Source organism: Folsomia candida, unplaced genomic scaffold (assembly GCF_002217175.1).
Source record: "Folsomia candida strain VU population unplaced genomic scaffold, ASM221717v1 Fcan01_Sc006, whole genome shotgun sequence".
Lineage (NCBI taxonomy): Eukaryota > Metazoa > Arthropoda > Collembola > Entomobryomorpha > Isotomidae > Folsomia > Folsomia candida.
In genome coordinates, this window is record NW_019091198.1 from 10,058,391 (window position 1) to 10,079,887 (window position 21,497).

A 21,497-nucleotide genomic window follows, 5' to 3' on the forward strand; every position below is an offset into this window, starting at 1 on the left:
AAAAGGAGAGAAAGTTGAGATAAAATGAGACAAAAACTTACAGAATTGGTTGAAAGGCGTTGATAAAAGGAGAAGGAGCAAAGTAGTTGATGGTGACTGGATAGCAGTACATCCGTCCCTCATTGGCATCAGGAGGAAAGACGTCGACATGGAAAGTTGTTCATGGTTGATTGTTCGTCTTCTTACTGGCTGCAATTCAAGGAAAAAAATGGTTAAGAATGGGAAAAAATGACGAGTTTTATATTATTATCTTGAGGCTGAAAAAGTGTCGACCGGTCGTCGATTGGTATTATTGTGTAGCCACAAATAATAAATGGAAAAGGAGGAGGAAGACGTGATCTCGTCACAGTATTGAGCGCATGATGCATGCAATTGGAGGCTAATCCAATAAGGCAGCTAAATCACCATGAAACAATGGAATCCTCCATATAAAATTGGTAATTGATCGGAAATTGCATTTGTTATGCACGGATGTCCAAGAATTGAGAGAAGAGAGAGGGTCGCTCTTTCAGACAGGGAATTAGGGAAGGAAAAGTAAAGTGGATATAAATGCAGGCTGACTGTTCTTTTCGTTATTGTACCACCACCACAACCGCATTGTCTTGTTGTCACACCCCACGAAAGAAACGGATCACCTTCCAAATCAACCGCAAGACATTTGCTGTGAAAGGCAGCCGAAGTACAATTTAAATCATTGTGCACGCATCAATGACTTTTCATGTGGTTTCTATTTTTTGTCGTCCACCCCAACAAATCAACCTCCTCTCTGGCTCTTGGCCCATCAAAATTCTTGATAAATCATCCGATCAAACGCCAACTGGATGATTTAACGTTCAGATTTTATTCATATTTCGATTTTCAGGAATCTCCTACGAATTAAATATCGTAAATGTCGTAAACCTAATCAATAATTGACTTGTCAATTATTATGATAACCAATTATTTCTATACTTTATCGATATATCCGCAGACAAAGAACTATGGATTCACATCATTTACCCGAAATTTCAGATGATGGATACGATTGAGGGGTTGGTAATTGGGGGTCATTAAATGTCCATTTGGATGCATGGCAAAATTATTGATATCTACCCATCAATTATTGACTCGTGGCCATGCAGATGGAGATGAATGGAGGAGGTTGTACTTGAAGTGAGTGCGGAATGATTTAAAAGGAAAAAGATGGACAAATCACTGCAATCATTATCTTAATCGGCAATCGGGTGGCAAAAAACTACAAAAAAGCTGCATTCTCTCTCTCTCTTTTTCTCGATCAGTGGTCTTGACTGAACGAAAAGCAAGTTGTTTTGTGGAGTAAAACCGTTCGAGAAATCAGAGGGATGGATGGAGTTTAGTCAGACTTCTCCCTTTTCCAGCGATTGTGGTTCACAACCTCACGAACGTGTCATTATTTTATTTCATAAGGCGGAAGGCAGCACAAGACCGATCATCCAACGTGTGCTTGTCATGCACCACCCGAAACTATCAGCACTTCTCTATCATTAACCCGCGGAGTGAGAGAGAGAGATCATGCAAAACTTGACTTTTGACATCACTCCTCCACCCACGACGAGGAGTCCGACGAGACGATGCCTGTTTAGCAGCTATCAATAGCCTACCTCGTTTTTTTCCAAAAAAAGAGGCAAGAGAGAGAGACATAAAATCACAACTATGTATGTACCAAACTGCAATGAAGATCCCCAGATAGTTGGATGGATGGGCAAGCCCCACAATAAAAAGCAACAGATGAACATTGATAATTATTCCAAAACTATGTAAAGAGATAATAGCCCGGATACAACTTCATACCCAATTCCATTCTGGATACGTATTAAACAAACCTTGTAAATCAGACATCCGCTCAATAGGATCCGATAAAATCAAGAGTTATCGCCCCAGATAAGAGGAGAGAAAATATACGACTTGTGCCTAAAAGTATGTAGATATCTATGCATGCAAACTGTGGGGCCAACTAATAAACGATGGAAAAATGGAAAACCGGTTAGCGTCCATCTCCAAATGTATAACGGCCGTGATTGCCTATTGAGTCCCCATTTTGGAATATGACAAGTAATAAGTGATTCCTCGAGTTGGAGTGGTGCCTACAGTCTTACCTCCCAATACTTAATCGCCGAGAGAAGAGAGACAATAAATAATTGTGCCCTTATGAGATGAATTTGTGAGAAAGCGGATGGGTCGAGATGTCCTCCGTGATAGTGACGATGATGGTTAATAGTTAATTGTTAATGCATCCAGTGTTCCTGGCCTCGTCGTCCATCCACTGCTGCGTTGGATGGCTCAGGTTCTTTAAATTTGAGCAGGGTGGCAATAATTTTGAGTCTCAACCCCCATGTGCAGGTAAACCATTATTACAAATATGTGCAGGTTTGGTTTCCCAATAACAATAAAGTTGACCAGACATCTGTCCCGATAAGAAGGAAGATTGTGGTCTACAGAGTTTTATTTCCAAATATATAAATCAACTGAAGGGGGTTCACTCTCCTGGATGTAATAGTAATAAGGGAACATAAACCTCTAAAAAATGTCCCTCTTCTGTCCTCCTCTCCTCACTCGGTCGCTCGGGTTGAGAAGGTGGATGTGAGGAAAAAATAATCTCAAGCCAATGAAAGTGTATTGTCAATAGAAGTCGATTTCTGGTCAATCAATCTTGTCCTAAAAATGGTAGGGATTAGAAAATCGGGCATTTTCTCAATGCACTCAACCGCTCTATAGACATTTCTTGTACGTAAGTATCCAGCCCTGCTGGTTTAGCTCGTCCTCGATCAAAACCTCAACGCTAAACTGCTTAACTCGTTCTCGTCGGAATCCAACCTTTCCATTCCACTCATTGTTGTCCAACTCCAATCCAATATAATATGTATATTTTATCGTGAATAAATCTGGCCCGAAATCAAATCCAGTTCCTTTGAGCCAAGGCAATAAATAAGTTTTACTCTCCGCAGATACATTACAAGGAAGAAAAAAAATGGTTCTGTGTAGAGGACAATTTAGCCTCCCCCTTGGAATTCATATTTTTGTACGTATGTGGAAGTGCTTTCCTTATTGATGGTCGTCGTTGTACCCTGCACAAATCCATTGTGCTCTTTGTCAAATAATTTTAAGGCTTCAATATCGAAAGCCTTAAAATGATACCACTCACGACACACAGAACTCTCTTTCCACAACTTTGACTTAAACTCTTTTTTTCTCTCTGTGCCAGAGTAATCCCCAATCCGCTCTTTTCCTCCTCTTTCTTACGTACCACTCTTAAAACATTCTCTAATCATCACAGATTATATTACTGGCCAGGAGAGAGAGACGAAGAATTATGTAGAAGAGGACGAACCATTAGACCCACCAAGCAATGCAGCACCACCACTGCTATTTATACACCATCACAGAGGAAGGAATAGCATCTGTTTGATTGAACATGTCATTGCCATTATCGTTTTTTATGGATTTAATAGCCCTACTCAAAATATTTTACGTTATTATTATTCTCCCAGTTTCATCACTCATTTATTATCTCGCAACGTATTATACCCCATCAGCAGACAGACAACCATCCAACAAACCAACCCACCAGTCACAATCAAATCGACCGTTTCGCAGAATAGAATTGTCCCATTTCTTCGGTTTCATTCATTCATTCACATCTCTATATATGTATGCATGGATTTTCGAATATCCTGCCTGCCCGAGTAATTATTGGCATCCCATGGACGTAGCTAGCTGCACTTTTTGATTTTTTTTATCCACCAGACCCACTCAATGGAGACCCATGCAGAGTCGAACCCAAAAACATAACCACCATATTTATAACCCGTCAACCCAAAGCCGATCATCAAATGCGTGCCTTTTTTTCATTCAATCCATTACTTGACACAATGGATGGTTCTCTCATCCGATGGCCTCCAGAGGACATATCTCTGGGATGATGACACCTAAATATTCTCGCACACCGGAATCGTGAACTCTGCTGATTGTCACCCATCCAAAAGATTCTCTGCATTGTTCTTGTCCACATACAGACAACATTTGTAGAACAAGGCGAAGAAGACATTATTTTCTCGTGAGACTTGTGAACATACAGTAATCCGAGCGAAAAAGTAATGGATCACTCACTCACTCCAAGCAATTCAATGAGCACTCATCTACTTGTCACTTTTCGTCGTGGTATTATTACACAGCTCTCACTTTGAGAAGAATACTTTAATTGCGACTGGATTGGCTGTACCAATGAACTGATCGCATCAAGACAAAAGGCAGAGAAATTACCACCACCACCACCACGCCCGAACTTAATTCCAGCAGCAGAAGATTGCAAATCGTCCACTTTACTCTACACCAATAATTACTCAGCTAATGAGTCGGACTGAAAGAGAGTGATGCGTCTCTCGTGAAGTTACACAACGTAAAAAAAACCTTGGTTGGTTTTTGATTTTAGGGATAAAAAGATGTTCAGGATTCCAGTAGCATACTCGCACAAGGAGAGGAAGGTGGAGAAAAAGTGGAAAAATGTGAAGAAGGCATAATATGCAACAAGTGCTGGTAGCTTGGATGGAATGTGAAGAGGGAATGATTCATGACAATTCGAGATTCAATGAAAAGGTAGGAAAGAGATCAGCAGAAATCGAAAGTTCAACACGTAGGCGTCACTCTCCATTATTCTCTCCATTTCCCGTCACCACCATTCCGCTGGGGATCAATGGAATCGCTGATTTCGCGTCATCATCACCAAGAATCGCTTTGCTCGGGGGGATGAAACCTTTACGCAACAACCCTAACAAAACATGACACTAAATGCTTGGGGTATTTCGCGACTGGAGTCATCCGATACCCAATCAATCGATAATATAGGTAATTTCATCCCAGTTTATGGACAAAAGGGCTGACTGAACCTTTTTTGACTTTTGAGGGGAGGACAAAAAATATGTAAGGAGAGCAATAAGTCACCAGAAGCATGCAGGTTTTAAATATATGATGTCTTCATCATGATCCAGCAGCAGAGAGAATTTTTCTATTAAGTTATCCTTCTCGTGAAAGACGGAAGGGTTGAGATTGGTCGTGTTGGTTGGTGGTTCTCTGCTGGTGCGAGTGCCCAGTGGTGATAGAAAGTCTTCTTTTTATTTTGACTCGAGAGACGACAAGAGAGAGAGAGACAACATTGACGTTTGTGAAATCTATTGTCGTCTGCCTATTGAGAGTGTGACACGACGAACACGCGTCACCGCCTGCACGACCTCCTGATACGACTCATTTGTTTACTCTGTCCGTCTACCAATCAACATCCTGAACTATCATTTATCACGTTCCGAAGAAGAAGAAGACTCCTAAAGAATAGATTTCTTATTTCATCATCGGCCCACCCGCAATCCTTTCCTCACCTGCTCGTCGTCGTCCTCCTCTTCTTCTCCTTTTACCAATAAACTGGCCAATCTTTACAGCCATGCATGGCTTTCATTAACACCTTCCACCCAAACCCACGACCAGCGCATCGCACCTCAATCTTGCTCAATATTTATCTCTCAATCCAAACCCAAACCCAGCATTATGTTCCACGTAAACTGCCCAAACAACCATTAGCCGTCAACGACGCCTCAAAAAGCTAATGCAATGGTCAATAAAAAATCGAATTTGTTGAGCTACACGTTCCCGTCAACGGTAACAAACATTCATTCTCGCTGGTTCTTCTTCGTGGCATCAGACTTGTAATCAAAATCACTTATTCATTATTTCCTAAGTTGCCTTTCATTCACCTCTCGCTCCATGTATACTCTGCGGCTGGAATATCAAATTGGTCAAATAGGAGAGAAGAAGAATCGCATCTCAATGTGCACCTATCTATCGGACGGAAAACCACGTATCCACCATGAACACTGTATATGAGAACGAGTCAAGAAGTGGTAAAGTGGTTTGGTTTGGTTGGGGGAGTAGAGACCGAGAAGGGAGAAAATGAGCGATAAATTATCCAAAAAGCATTCCACCCTGTGTGCAGTAGTGAGTCAATGAAGAGATTTATGGGCATTGATGATGATGAAGTAACTAAATAAAGTGTAATGCTTAATGAATTTTAAGGATGGAGTGTCCAACACCTTTTGTCAATTAAACGGTGGTGGTGGTGGACCTGGTCCAAGACAAGTTGGGAGAGAGACACGGGCTACGTGTAATTGATGACAAGTGATAGATAGCCCGTTGTCTTGAGACTTTGGGTGATTTGGTTGTGATTGGAACGGAGGAGGGAGGGAGTGTATTAGTGGAAAACAAATATGGACAGGCTATAAAATAAAATGTTGAGCGACGGATGGATGGATGTGTTCTTAGTCATTGTCAAAGTTGGCTTGGTGGCAAGATCGATGGGGATAGAATGGAAGAGCTTGTTGGTCAAGCACAGCCAGGGAGCTGATACTTACTACTCGAATAAGAAGATGAGTCGTCTTCTCTCTGCTAGTAGCTCGTGGTTTTCATTCCTATATTTTTACCTTAAAACGATGGGGAACAGGTAGACACACACGTGAAAAAAAGCTCAGCAACGCGATACTCTCTGACTCTCTCGGATTGTCGGAATTTGAGGAAACGAACAAATCTGACGGTCAAGATGAGGAAAATTTATAGGCGAAGTGGCATGAATAATCGAAATGAGATAAAGCAGGTTGGAGCATTCTGCATTGTTATTATTAATATACAATAAAATCTGCAGCCAATGGAGCATTATAGGTCGCCCGGGGATTAGTCTTAAAAAAGTAACAACTCGAATCATCCTAGATGGTCATTGGACTCGGAGTCCAACGCCGTGGTGCTGGCCGGCCAGTCGTGTATGTACTATACAAGGATGCGACTCAGTATGTGCATGAGCATTCATCCAGCCCAGTCAAAGTAGACATAATGTGTAAGAATGAAAAGAGGTTTTATACGAAATAAATCAATGGGGATTTATTTTAAAAACACAATCTGTATTGTTAATCAGTAGGCGATAAATCTGTCAAATGAATGTTGGAATGCCGTACTTTTGTAAGCTGATACAGAGGAGAGGGAGATGCATCTTCGAAAAAAGGATCCATGACAAGGGTCAACTCTGCGGGTGTCGCGCAGATAAAAAAAAACATATCAGCCCCGTCCTCCTACATTTTCCCACCTACCTGTGAACACCTTACACACATTCGTATATATTCTGTGCTCTCTCTCCTAACCATCCAATCCTCTAAACCTCAGATAGTTCGTCTCATCTCCAAATAATAATTCAACCCAAATCACAAATTTGCCAAGGAACAATCAATCGCTTCAATTCTCAGCCCTCCCTCGTCTCCTTTGTGCAAAACAAGGTTTGTTTGTCGTTCTGACTGTCCAAAAAATTATCCAATAATTCACCTCTCCTCCTCTCCACCCAGTCAGTGTGCATACTTACTTTTCTGCAAATAATTGGCCTGGTTCAAGCCTGATGGATATATACACTCATCTCCTGAATGCATGTACTACTCTGACGCCGACAGATTGGGTGAGCTTGACGAATGTGGTGAAAAAACGAGTTTTGGTTTTGTGTGGCTTCATGCACATAGATTCATACTCCTCCAAATTATGCATATTAATTTTACGTATCGTGATCCATCTCTCTCTCTCAGTCTAAGGAGCAAATAGAGGAGAAGAGAGTCTACATCCAAGAAGCGTCTTCTTCCTCGTCTCTTCTGAATGCTAATCCCATTTAATTAATCTCACAATAAATCAAAGAGAGCAGCAGACTCCACTGCTCACTTGAGTCTGTTGGATTCCCCGATGAGTCCTTGTTCCTTTATCATTAACTTTCACGCTAATTGTGCACATGCACACATGAGCCTCGACATGTCTCATAGGCAGCCAAGCGAACACGGCAAGAAGACAAACTATATCAACTACTACTATAGATAGCAGCCCTATTATGCATTGGGAGGGAGAGACAACCTTGAAATTTTGCATCTCCTGTCGTGGTGCGACAATTGAGTGAAAGGAAAGATGATCCGAGGAAAGATGAACTGCTACTAAAGGGCTCTTTTTACTAGTTGGAGAGTTCTGGTGGTCCGGTCTCTCCAACTATCTTCGTATATCTTGTGTGTGTGTGTGAATGATGAATCAAGGCTGACAGAGTGATGAGACAAGGAAAATCAGTGGGGGTAGCAGCAGCACCAGTGGTTGCACTCCTATTCTCACTGAATTGGACCAGAAGAACAAGACGCGAAGAAAGGGTTGAAGACTTGTGAAAAGTGTGAAATCGATAGTCTAAACAGCAGCGGATGAAACTCTACGGTGTGGTTAATATGTGAGACGAGCGGAGAGGAGAACATCATCCAGAGTGATTTTATTTATTTTATTTTATTGCTAACTGAGCACAAACCATGGGACACACACATTCACACACATGCACGTCTGTAGGGGACGCATCAACAGAGGACGACTGTTGAGAATGAAAAATACAAAAAATTGATGTCAACCTATTTATCAGGATTATCTAGTGCATTTTGAAAACTTGGGAGGAAGAAGGAGCAGGAATTCAAGAGTCCTGAAATGGATGCAGTCAGAGAGAGAGAGAGCGTAAAAAACTGTTTTGAGCTGGAAAAGGCAATATAATCCCTTTTTTCTTGGCATGAGAGCCCCAACTCTCTAGTCGGATTTCAATATCTATATTGTGTGTTCATGAATAAAGGACGAAAAGAAAGAAAGTTTTGATAAATCATTATAATACTGTCGTCGATTTGGAAGGATTTGTGATTTCCAACTCCAAGATCGACTCCGCATCCGGCCTTTGTCTACTCCCAAAGTACACACGCAATCCACTCACTTCATTGCCACCGATATTGCCACCACCACCGCCACGACGAGGACCACTATAGCTCCGCAATAATGAAATACAGCAGAAGAGAGACTCTCTTTTAACGTCTTGTTGAGTTGACTTCCTCTTCTGTCTGTTGTTGTTTCTTACTGCTTTTCTCCTCAGCAGCAGCCACTTTAGCTGACTCAAGAATCCGATAGATTTACAATGAAAGAAAGGTGTATATTTCTCTCTCAGCCAAATGTATCTCTCTCTCTCTCTCTCTCATCCGCGGTCGGACCCATTAACGGCTCCTTTCTTTTAAAAGCATTGCACTATTTCGGAAACACCATCGACTTTTACTTCACTGCAATCTCCTCCTCCTCGTCCTCCTCCCTTCCTCGATGCCCATGTATCATGAAGCCTCTGAACAGCCAAACTCTCTCCTCGGCTACTTAGCTTCACATCAATTCTCTCAGTTTACTCTTATTCTCAAATCTCCCCGAGCACGAGGACACATAAACCAGCAACTATTTCTCTCTCTGATGCCCATTAATGTCACGGTAGGACCATCACCACGGCGGAATTCAAGGAAGGACGACGACGACGGACCAAGGAAAAACGAACGACCAACAACTCTCTTTCTCTCTCTGGCCAACCATGCCACAAGCACCTTTCTTCCATTAACTCCTTTCACCACTTCATGTAAATCCTTCTCCTTGAGGTCACTTCTCGTTTCACAGTCGCAGTTTTAAATGCCATGCACACCAAACAGTTCATTCCTTCGGAAACACGTCGGCGTCCTCTCTCAAAGAACTGCCTTTGGTCAAAAACTTTCACCCCGTCTCAAACAGCTTGCAAGTCTCGGCAGCGGTAAAGGTTGTGTAAGTTTATAAATATTAACTGCTCTATTTTTAGATGGAGTTAATTAAAGATGCGAAAAGTAGAAGATGCCACTAATTTGAGAGTATTTGTACCCAATGATACCTTAGACCAGAATCTGGGGGAACGGGAACGACCGTTTACACAAGTAATGTCTCAATTTGTGGATAAAAATAAAAGGTATATATGATTTCAGGTTTAACGATTACTCCAGCAACCCTTTGTTATTTTCTCTCTCTGGCTGAAAAAGGAGGATCTGTTTCCATTGGGATCACGTATTTCCGAGCGAACACACACACACCATTACCCGATGAGATGAGGCAACCCTTATTGCATTGCTGGTTGGCTGAATGGTATTTATTTTCATCGGACGGTCTGTCTAAGGAATCTGAAAATACTGTCAAATCAGAACAAAAAATCTTAATCTATCCTCTCTGAAACAATAACAATTACAACACCACAAACAAGGAATCTCTAAACATTAGACTCGTTTTTCTTGTCCTCTAGCTCATGTCATGTTTGATGGTTAATACAGCAGAGTAAAAGAGAGGCATAAAAGCCTCGGGTTATCTGATACTATGATCTATCAAAGACAGACGACCACCACTGCTATCCATCTCCAACATTTATCTCAACATCTAGTGTAGTAATTTCTATTAGTTCATAGTAAAATAAAAGCTCAATTCCTCCCCGTTTGATATATACTCCCTCGAAAAATTATCAACAATCTAAATGTACTCACTTGGAGCTAATCTTCGTCCACTTGTTCTTCTTCTTCTCTGGATACCAAAACTCACAGTCCGTCCACCTTCTTCTTCCTCAAGTAATGGATGATAATGTCATGGCATTCTTTGCCAGAAATCATGGCTTTCTACCCTCTCAACTCCTCTCGTGCTGTTTGTCCTCATTCCAATCTATGAAGCCGAGATCACATTACACATTTTGTTATGCATTGTTTTATTCCTGCCCCACAGAAATATTCAACAACTCCACATGTGCATTCTATCCCCTCTTCTTAGCCATACGTATAAATATTATCCTGCTCCTTCCTCCATCAAAGTTATAGTTAGTCCACAGTGACAATTATTGCTTGCATTTTATAATCCATTTTATTACGTAAATGTTTCAAAGAGTGTCCAATCTCCGACGAGAACAAATCCGCTCTGCTCCGTCTGCACACGTGCCATTACCCACTCGGTAAACAAGTAAGAGAGAGATGAATGAATGAAAATGAATTACCGACAGCTTAGTAATGATACTAATATTGTCAGGTATAAGTAAAAAGCAGTCATGCAGAACGGAAAGAGAAACGTTAAATATTATTTCGTTAAATATTATTTCGCTTTCTCCACCATAAGTAAGTAGATCCAGTATTTGCCATGTTATGGGTGAGCCAGCAGAATTTGAGCTGGGCACTCAGGAAGGTCATAAATATATGATTATTCCTGTTGCATTGAAACTAACTAAGCCGGAGTAGTACAGTTATTGGCTGAGGCGGTCTGGGACCGTACCGGCACCAAAGGAAGGAAATGAAATCATCATAAGTATTAATTACAGTAGAGAAAGGGTAACTCACTACGATGAGAATTCGTATTTCAAACCAAACCAGCATTGCGAATAATCATAATAATCCAATGCAACCCGATTCAGCAAAAGGCTCTACGTCCAAACAGCGAAATACTATTTATTTACAACCCACGAGACTGAAGAGTGAAACTACAAGCAAAGCAAAGCACACAACTTTTAGGAACCTTCACACACACACCACCCACTTTTAGTACGTACGATGAGAGCTCCTGATCTCAAAATACAAGCAATTCTCGAAATTCTCTACTACGTACCACTTGGAACTTGGCATGTAAAATGAACTCGAATCAGGTGCATTTTAATGAATTTTATACACCTTTACTCACTCACTCACTACTCAAATAGAGTATCTACGACGAGAACTGGAGCAATAAACAAAAAACGTGCTACGCAACAAAGTTGCCAACTTTTAGGACAATAGGACTAAATATGTTCTGGAATGAGTGATTTTCACCAAAATTATGTCCACATTTCACCGTAATTTTCACTCACTGAAATATCGATATCATTCCAACAACCTACATAAATACCTATAATCGTCGACATCCTTAAATATTTTGTGCGTCATCATCATCATCCCTCCATCCCGATCATCTTTCCCCATCATCCTCCACCCCCCGAAACTCATCGACGTGTTGTTGTTTGGTCATTGAACTCACCGCGCCTTTGAAAGAATCACGAGAAGAGGGAGAGAGCTGAAATGAAAGGGAGTCTCGGATTTAAGGAAATAGCCGATCCAGTTTTAATTACACTCATTAGATTTTAGAGCAGGAATCGAGCTAAGGACCAACATTTGAGCAAAGAAAGAAGTGATTCTCCGAGAGAGATCTAAAAACTTTGAATTGTGTGGAACAGTAATCAAAACGACTGTTTGTTGTGAAAACTAAAAGCATTCGACTTCGTTTATAAAGAAGAGAGAGAGAGAAAACATCAAAAGAATTCTTTCCCATTTATTCGTCCAAGTTAAAAGATGAGATCACAAGGAATCACAACAACTATCTCTGACATCTATCTCACCGGTCGATACGACATTCCCCAGATTCTCGTCTTTCTTAAGAAATTAATTCTCGGATTCAATTCTATTTCTTCATACAGTAAAAACATACACGGTCAGTTTATAAGAGCCTGCCAAACGTGCTATATGCTCATTCCACCACTCGACTTAAACCAACAATTTTGAGATAAACTCGCAACATTTTCCCAGCTTGAGTGGTATTCTCTTTGCAAGAATATTTATTATTCACATGTTATAATTTTAGAAATATTTCGCCTCTGAATGAAAATAAAAAAACGTTAACTTTCAACTTTGCTGAAATAAATTGCATTCAAATACCAAACGAATGCAGGGCAGGAATAAAGTAATAAATACACTAAAAAGATACGCATTAGGCAAACTTGCACAATTTACAGTTGAGTATGTTCAATTTTCCGACCAGATTAAACCAGTTGAGGAGAGAACTGGCTTTTAAAAAATCTCACCATTTTACAGACACTGAACGACCTCTTACACAACCAGGCGTAAGTTCACCAGTTCTCATCTCTTTACTGAAAAAAGCCACGCCTCGAGAACATTGGTTTCTTTCTATTTAACTAGAAACTTAATGAGACGGAATAAAAAGTCGGGGATGAAATTTCGTCACTTTACGACAAATTATCTCCAACTAATTTTAAATTGCTGGTCGAAATGGAATAATGAGGGTAATATTTTTCCGAGGACGAAATTGAGAAAAAGTAGGACAAAGGTATCAATTTTCCTCGTTATTTATATTACCTACGTACTTTGATGACCATTCCTTTCTGATCTGTGGAGAAGATTGTGGGGGCAAACGTGACAGGAAATATTGATGACAATGGACAGATAAAGGTTCAGTATGTTGTTTCCTTGTAAAAGAACAACTTGTTTTTAAGGACATTAATTTGGATTGGAAAATTCCAAAATTATAGATTCCATCCATTCCTCAAAAGAAAAAGTAGTGAAAGAGAGATGAGCTGTCAATCCGTATGCCTGCTGGATTGGAATCAAAAGTAGTGAGGAATGTGAGATCAGAGTGTCGCTGAACAAGGAGGAAATCTCTCCAAGATTGACCGAGAGATTTACTCGTGTAAAAATGTATAGATTTGTAAGTCGGTTCGAAAAACATATATTTAAAGAGACATCAGAAATGGTTGAACGGTTTCAATTACTTGGCCCAGCAGTTTGATAGGATAGACCACACGCGTCTATTGTCATATGAATAATTCATCGCCCGATGAAATATCATTGAACTGGAAGGAAAAGACGGTTATGAGACGATCGGCATCAATAATGGGTGCCTACAAAACAGGTTCCAGTCAAATTCTCGACTTTTTTCCTTCCCTTCTTTGCCCTTGTTCTTCTTCCGCTTTCCTGATTGATACTGCACAACCAAGTAATTTAATCACACCATCATCAAATCCAAATATGCGGGGTATGTCAACTTAAGATATTTTTATACCGAGAGCTTACTTATACTTTTTCTAAATCTCCAAATTTAGCTCAAAAGATCAAAACTGCATTTGCCCCTAGAAGGGTTTCCTCTCTCGAGATGGGAGGATCATAATTGATGAGAAATGTCAACTCTTGCCCATTTATTTTTCCCTACTCTTTCTTCTTTTGGACTACTATTATTGGAAAAGAATTAAAAAAGTATTGTAATAATAATAGTCAAGAAGATCTCCAACTTGGTCAGGTGGATGGATGGAAAAATGGTGATGGAGGAAGGAAGAAGGCTGAGAAAGTCGAGGTTACATTGTGAGCTCAAGTTAGCCGTCAATCAACCGGAGAACCAAGCCCCCTTGGGTTTTTTGTCTAATCAGCCGTCGGATTATTTGACAAGTAGACATCTCTCCGAGAACGGTTATGATACACCTTCGAACTCACAGCGAGGCAGATCCCGTCAAACGCTTGTTCTCTTCAACCCTTTCCGATCAACGTCACCCTCTCTCTCTGCCAATTTCTTCCTCATCTCAACCTTTTTATTAGTACCCCACAGCTCGTCTCGGCTCGAAAAGCCACCCTCGCGGCCATCCAATCAATGTTCAGTCAACACCGGTTATAACACAATAATAATGCCCACCACTTTGTTCGCCTCGTGACTTTTATGCCCTCGTACATGTCTCTCTTCAGAACAACAACTATAACTTATTTCCAACCGTTGGAAAGGGTACGTGTATCGACACAAAACCAGTGTGCTTAATGGTCAAGCAGATTAGTAATCTCTCCACACTCACAAATTTACACCACTCATAAAATGGTCAAACTTTCACTGCTACTATTCAGCGATTCATTCCCTCTCTTTAGCACTCTTGTACTTACCACTTACATGGGTCGACTTCACACACACGTATTCACCACACAAGCTGGATTATCCCTCTCTCAGACTCAATTACGTTCGAAATTGGGTTTGTGGTTCGTTTCTCTTCTCGTTCACTCGATAAATGCCAACAATACGTTTATATCTACGATGTGTGTGTGATGATTCTACTAACTTGAGCCAAAACAACCCCCAATTTTCCTCCCATTGTTTAAGTGAAACTGAAACTGAGAGAGCGATCTCTTGTCAAACGAGGCGATAAAAAGATTGTTTTATCCGGTGAATGCGAAACTAATAGAACACCGAGAGCCAGGTTTAGTGAAAATTAAACCAACCAGGGTTGTGAATAAACTTTTGACTTTGTCTCCTAGGCATGCATACATAGCGATAAAATGAATCCATACATAGACGCCTGGATTTTGTAGGGTTTGCTGCAAGTGATCCAAATGCGATGAAATATTTCACGCACTGTCAACACTAAAGAAGACGAAGGAGACGACCATCCAAGTATCAATTCGTTGGAATTTATTCAAATCTTTCATGTGAAACCGACAGCCGAGTGGGAACTTTTCAACTTTTGGCTGACTATATTCTCCTGCCTGACTGGAGGAGGAAGAAGGAGAAGGTTTGCCAGCCAACTGCATTGAGTCCTCTCTGACAGGCACAATGGTGTCCTCCCATTGTTGCGACTCATCGAACCATCTAACGGAACTTAAAATTCTTCTGTGTCATTCATTACGCTCTGTATTCATTCGGATATTCGGATTTATAGACATTTATTATTATTTCAAAGTCACAGTTCAAATCGCACAAAAGCTCCTGCTTCTCGTTTCACTAGCTTGGTTGGTAAATTATGAAACTGTTTCACAACCTTTTCCCTGCTTGGTTATGTATGTGTTTGGAACTAATGTTACGACGAGAGAAAGGGGCATCATCATTCCCTACGTGTTATAAATATGGTCTCCAGCTACTTGCCCACCACCATGAAGAGAGAGAGAGATGCGTGCCGTATTTTCAGAGAGAGAGAGAGTAAAAAAATGTGGTAGGATGTAGATATATTTCCGGGAAAGTTGGGTCCTAGTTGGAACAAATATTAAGTGGAGAGTTTTATCAATCGTTATCTGTGTGAAATGTTGGAATTGGAGCTGGAGAGTGATAACTTTGGAAACATCGTTATTTCCAGACGGGGAATGGTTCAGAGGAGTAATAAAAATTAGAGGAGATGCAGTTCCAGATACGAAAGAGAGGAAAAGAGTTGCTCTTTCACTTTGATTTCTGGAGAAGAAATTAAAGTGAAAAAGTCGTCTCACTAACTCGACCGGGTGTGTGCATTAAGAATTATATGAGGAGAAATTAATTGAGAGCGAGAGGAGCACCCTGGGACATGCAGCAGTAAGATCACCACCACCACCACCAGCGTAACAAGATGGAGAGAGCCCTGTACTTGGGTGGCAGCAATATAATTTCTAAATTGAATTAGACAAAAGAGAGATCAGTACAGATTAAAATGGGAGAAAAAAGTGATCAAAGCGGGTGGTAGTAAAAACAGAAAAGAAATTAAAGCAAATCCTGAGAGTAAATCAGTGTCGGGGTGAAAGCCTGCAGGAGACAAGAAGAGAGAGAGGCAAAGGCGAGAGAGAAGGGAGGTTCGGACGGAATTGCTATTTTTCCGCCGCCGCGGATGGATCCGTCTCGTCCTCATCATCATCCGCCTATCCTGCTCCTTACGAGCTCATCGTTCTCCTCTATCATGGGAGAAAGCTGGCTATAAAAATATATAAATCAGAAAATTATCGCGTTTAGTGCGGACTGGTGAAGAAGAGCAGGAGTTAGTGCACAAAAACACGCGTTTGACTCTCTCTCTCTCTCTTGGCTGCCTGGTGGGTGTCTCACTCTCTCTCAGAAAGGAAAAAATAGGCACGGTCACACTATGCATATGCACCAACAAAAAGGAATCCAATTCAACTTTGGGTTATATATAAGGTCGTCCTCCTCCCAAGGATGAGGAGAAGAAGAACAAGTTGTGTGTGACACAAAAAAAGCCCGGACTCGTCTCTCTCTCTCTCTCTCTTTCTCCAAACTTAAAAAATGGCTCGCTGTGATTCATTTTCTTTTTAAACAACTTTTTCTCTCAAACAAATTAACGAGAAACGAGAGAAGAGACAAAATTTCACTGTAAATCATGCAGCTTTTGAGCTCTTTCCATTTGTTTCAGACCCACATTCCCCCACCACCAGCAGCACCACGACCAGTAACACCAGACCATCCAACCAACCAACCAACCCACCAACACTTGTTCCATCTTCAATAATTTTTATTACAATCGAATAAATCCAAAGGAGAACCAGCCAAAAAATTATAAGAGAACAGCGTCGGAAAAGAAGAGAATGAGATTGTGCCATCTAATTTCCTCGCTCCCATCAACCAGCCCTCGTCGTCGTCGTCTCATTTTAATTCCTCCACTACTTACCACCCTGCTGCCCGTCTTGATGGCTGCTGCTGCCCGTATGCTTTCCCTCGTCGTCGTCGTCCTCTTTCTCTCGCGAGTAATAACTAGTTAATCACTCCCATAAATAAGCAACCGGTTTTCACAAAAATATCCCGTCCCTAAATAATATCACCGTCTTCTTCTTCCTCGTAATCCCGTTCTCCGTGTCACCCCCACCACCGCCACCGTCGTGTCTTTTCTCCATTCTTTCTCGCTCGCATTCCAGCCCATTCTCATCCGCTTAGTTGCATGGGCTAATCACATTTCTCATACCAACCACTCCACACACCATCATCAATTAGGGCGACAAAAATACATTCTTCTCGCTAATTTGCAAAGAGTTGAACAACCGTGTCTCGTTATCTCACTTTCTTTGCACATATTATCCTCCACACCACTTGAGACCATCCCTACCACCACCACCACCACGGCTACCTTTTTAGGCAAACAAATCCGGAGCAAAGTCTGGTGGACAGTTGAAGGGAGCGGAATTCGTGCAGACGTGCGAGGTGGAAAAGCCAGCAAGGAATTCGAGAGGGTAATAGATTACGTTAGAGGAGCCGGATTCTGAAAGAGGTTTGGTCGTGGTGGTGGTTTTGAAAATTTTCTAAATGAAAAAGCAAGTTGACAGCGGAAGTGGCCACAAAACCATGCAAGTCAATCTCTTGGCGGGGAAAGGTATGCTGCCGTGGAGAAAGTATAGGCTGAAACTGGGTGTAGTGGCACTCACGGTGCTGTCTGTTGTACAAGATTTTTGAAGGGAACGGCATTCCTATAACTAATTAGAAGAGGGAAAAACTTGTGCCGGTGGTGCTCGTGGTGGTGGAGAGAAGTTTCAGTTTGCTTCTTTAATTAATTAGAAAAAACGGAGATAAGGAGGAGAAGAGGGGTGATGTGCAGGAGGACGAGGAGGATGTAAGTGGATAGCAGTGGAATAAGTATATGGGGAAGAAGAAAGTAACACAAGTAGTGGCAATAATTGTTGAGGCACGACTAATAGGACACAGCAGAGAGAGAGAACTGGGAGGAAAGGGTACATTGGCCGGAGAGCTTGAAAAAGCCAAGTAATTAGATAAGAAGGGACATAAAAATCGACTAATTATCAACCGGAGGGTCCTCGGAGGGCCATCGAATATTAATGAAAAAGGCTGACGTCATAAGCAGCCTGGGTCCAGATAAGAGAAAACTAGTCGGGTTTTTGGGCATCAGATGATGATGATGATGATGCACCCCACTCTGTGCTGTCTCTCTATTTCTCTCCTAATTTCCACTCCCAGTTCCTCATCTCTTCATCCTTCCTCATACTTTTCCTCCTCCACTACCAATATGGATACATAGCCAGCCATACAGCCGGCAAGGCAATGAATGCTACAGCAGGAGCAGCAGCAGTATATTTTTTGAATTTTTAATTGCGACCAACTTTGGATCGTTCATGTTTCTCCCCAGTGGATGGCTGCTGGAGTGATACCCGGCGGGGCTGAAAATCCTCCTTCCAAACATCATTACCAAAAGCCATTCTCTCTCTCGATCCTTTATCAACTCATCCGAACTCATCCCGTTCCGGTGACTCGCATCCCGTCGCCTGCTTTACGTCGTCTCAAAAATTGATGTTTCAGACGACTCTTCACTCGTGACACTACTCACCCACCCGAAACAGCAAGGTCTCTCATGTCCACACCCACTTTGTCAAGAGCCACGTGGAGAAAGTGGGTGTGTATGAGCACTCCATCAAAGCAACAATTTCTTGTATCCATGTATCGGATGGTCTCATCTGAATTAATGATAGGTGTACATATCCATGCATGTTTTGTGGAGAGTTTGTCGGACCTTTACGTATGTACATAGATTTTGAGTTCAACCAAATTATCATCCATATGACATGGTGCTGCTCCTCCTCGAGTGGAATGTTGTATGAGGAGAGGTCTATGTCTATGTATTTATATGGACTTTGCTACTGCATCCACAATCACTTTAGAGAAAAATAATATCGTTTGTTCCTCCGACCTTTGTCGTGATTGCAAAGCCCAAAAGATATGGACTCTGAATAAATTATGTATCCTGTGTGTGCTTGCTTTCTCTCTCAACAACGACTGGCTGGCTGAAAGACATGACATAAAACCAACCAAGTACAAATCGAGAGCCATGAAAATAATTGTGTTCCCCTCTCGCTTTCCTTCATTTGACGATGATGATCATCATCATCAAATCATGCCGTTTCCCTTCAAAAACTACCTTGAACTGGAATTTCTGATGGAAACTAGTAACATACTAAACATTTATACGAGCTATCGTACGTATGACATTGGCCAATTATCGTGAAACAATGCAATCAAAATTTGAATAATCTATTGAAATTAACCAGTTTCAATAAATCTAGCCTCTCGTAATTACAACATTACGAGAGGAGCGAGGGATACATTCCATTCCACAGAGTTGTATTTCGGGGTATGAACTTGTCCAGAAGTGATGACCGTCATAAATTGAAGAGTGGGTTTCATTTAGCGAATATATCAGAAAGAAAAGGAGGTTTTGTTTTTGTTCGCAGTTTTGCCTCCTCTTTTCCTCCACCTCCTCCTCCCTGCACCATCGTCCCATTTCCTTTGACAGGAATTTCCATCTTTCTCCTCGTTCCGTGTATACTTATTTTATCGTTTCATTTCGCCGCGATACACATAAATGTAATCAGGACCAGGGAGAAAGTGAATTTTACGAGATAAATCAAAATAAAACAACAGCAGTCTGACGTCATAGCGGGATCGTTTCCTGCAAACCAAGTCCTACTCGGCTCAGGGTGACGAAACAAACTGTAATTGAACACCCGTAACTAACTTCTATACGTAAATACATAGGCAGCAGGGAGGGTAGGTGATTGCATGCATATATTTAGTAAAGTAGACAACAACAACTTGATGCGAATAAGGATGGAGGGAGCTAATTTGCGGGGAAGGTAAAGTACGAGACGACGAACGACGTCGACAGGCTCAGGTTTTGGGTTGGTAAAAGTGGGGAAAGGTGAGTGAGTGAAGTAAACTGTCGTTAAAATTGGATGAGATTAGGCAGCCCACAAGACGGCGAGAGGAAGGAGAATTGGAATGTTTGTTTTCAATCTGATATTCTCCACGAGATTTTCTAGTTCCTGGCCACCCGAGAAAACCAGAGGGAGAGACGGTGCATGGAGCTCTTGTTTTCTCCTTTGGGAACAACAACACGTGATTCAATAAGATTTCAAATATTGGCAAGGCATCTTTGTCGAGAATGCTGGAGGGCTTTTCCATCCATCAAATTATTTTGTTCTCTTCAGCTTTTCTCATTTGCAAGCTCAGTCTGGCAGAAAAATACGTTTACGCTCTCCGGCTCTAAATCTGTTGCTTTCCTCAACTTCACTTTTCTACGACTTGTCTCCTGTTTGCAGAAGCCTCGTGGTGGCATGGCGGTACTTGAGCCGGAACTTGGGATTTATATATACCACCCAAAACGACGTGCTAGGATGCATTACGGAGTAAGTAGTAGGCGCAGTTTTGCCTGTATGAACTATTCACGAGACGCAGCTTCTCAGCCACTAATAGGGTTGAATTCATTTTCTCTGAATCGTGAAACCACCTCATCTAATATCATCATCAATAAAGGGCAGGAGAGAGAGAGAGATGTTTGCAAACATTGTGATCCACCCACCCACCCTCGTTGGTTGCCACCCTTTCGTGCACGTTGGGTGCGAACTCCCCGCAAGCAACACGTCTGGCTGAGGTGGAAATCATGGAGCAAGTTGAGGTGTGACTTTAATTTTCCATCCTTTCCTCCTAATTAAAATCTATCTGAGCAAAATGATTATCTCCGCCACATCCCTCGCCTCAGATCCAAGACACTCGGGCCAAACAGGCTGACAACTTTCACCACCACCACGACGACGATGAACACAACTATACCTTCCCTTCACTCAACGTCATCCGTCTTGCCCCTGCCACCAAACAACTCAAGTTCATGTCACACGGGAAATCGGCTCTTTTCTCACTTTCTTCATCACCATCATCTACTTACTACCCGCTCTTTACACCTACGGCATCATCATCATCATCATCAGAGGCAAATCTGAGCAAAAAGTTGACACCCGTGAAAGGTACACTGCCAACGTTTAATTTCACTCTTTCACTTGTTCCTCTTAAGAGGGTGAGTCCCAAAGAGACTCCACAAAACCTCTGACTTTTACTCATTATCATTCGTCACACCACAGAAGAAGGGACGACGAGGCTGCTCTGACATTGCCAGTCTGTTGGAGAGAGAGACGACTAAGTAAGTTCATCTCACGCCTTCTTCTTCCGCACCGTCGTGACAGATCATGTCATGCATCTCAATCAAAGACGATCACTCCTCTAGGGAAATGACCACAAATGCTCCTTCGAGGCACTCCTCCACTTCAGACGCCGATGACAAA

General features: G+C 41.7%; 1 protein-coding gene across 1 annotated transcript in view; it reads right to left on the minus strand.

Annotated features, from left to right (window-relative positions):
- LOC110851116 (homeobox protein cut) overlaps nucleotides 1-21,497 on the minus strand; it is a 124,589-nt gene that overhangs the window by 92,549 nt on the left and 10,543 nt on the right. The window contains exon 2 of the mRNA XM_035852703.1: nucleotides 42-189. The gene's annotated coding sequence lies outside the window, so the exon portion shown is untranslated. The remainder of the gene's footprint in view (nucleotides 1-41; nucleotides 190-21,497) is intronic.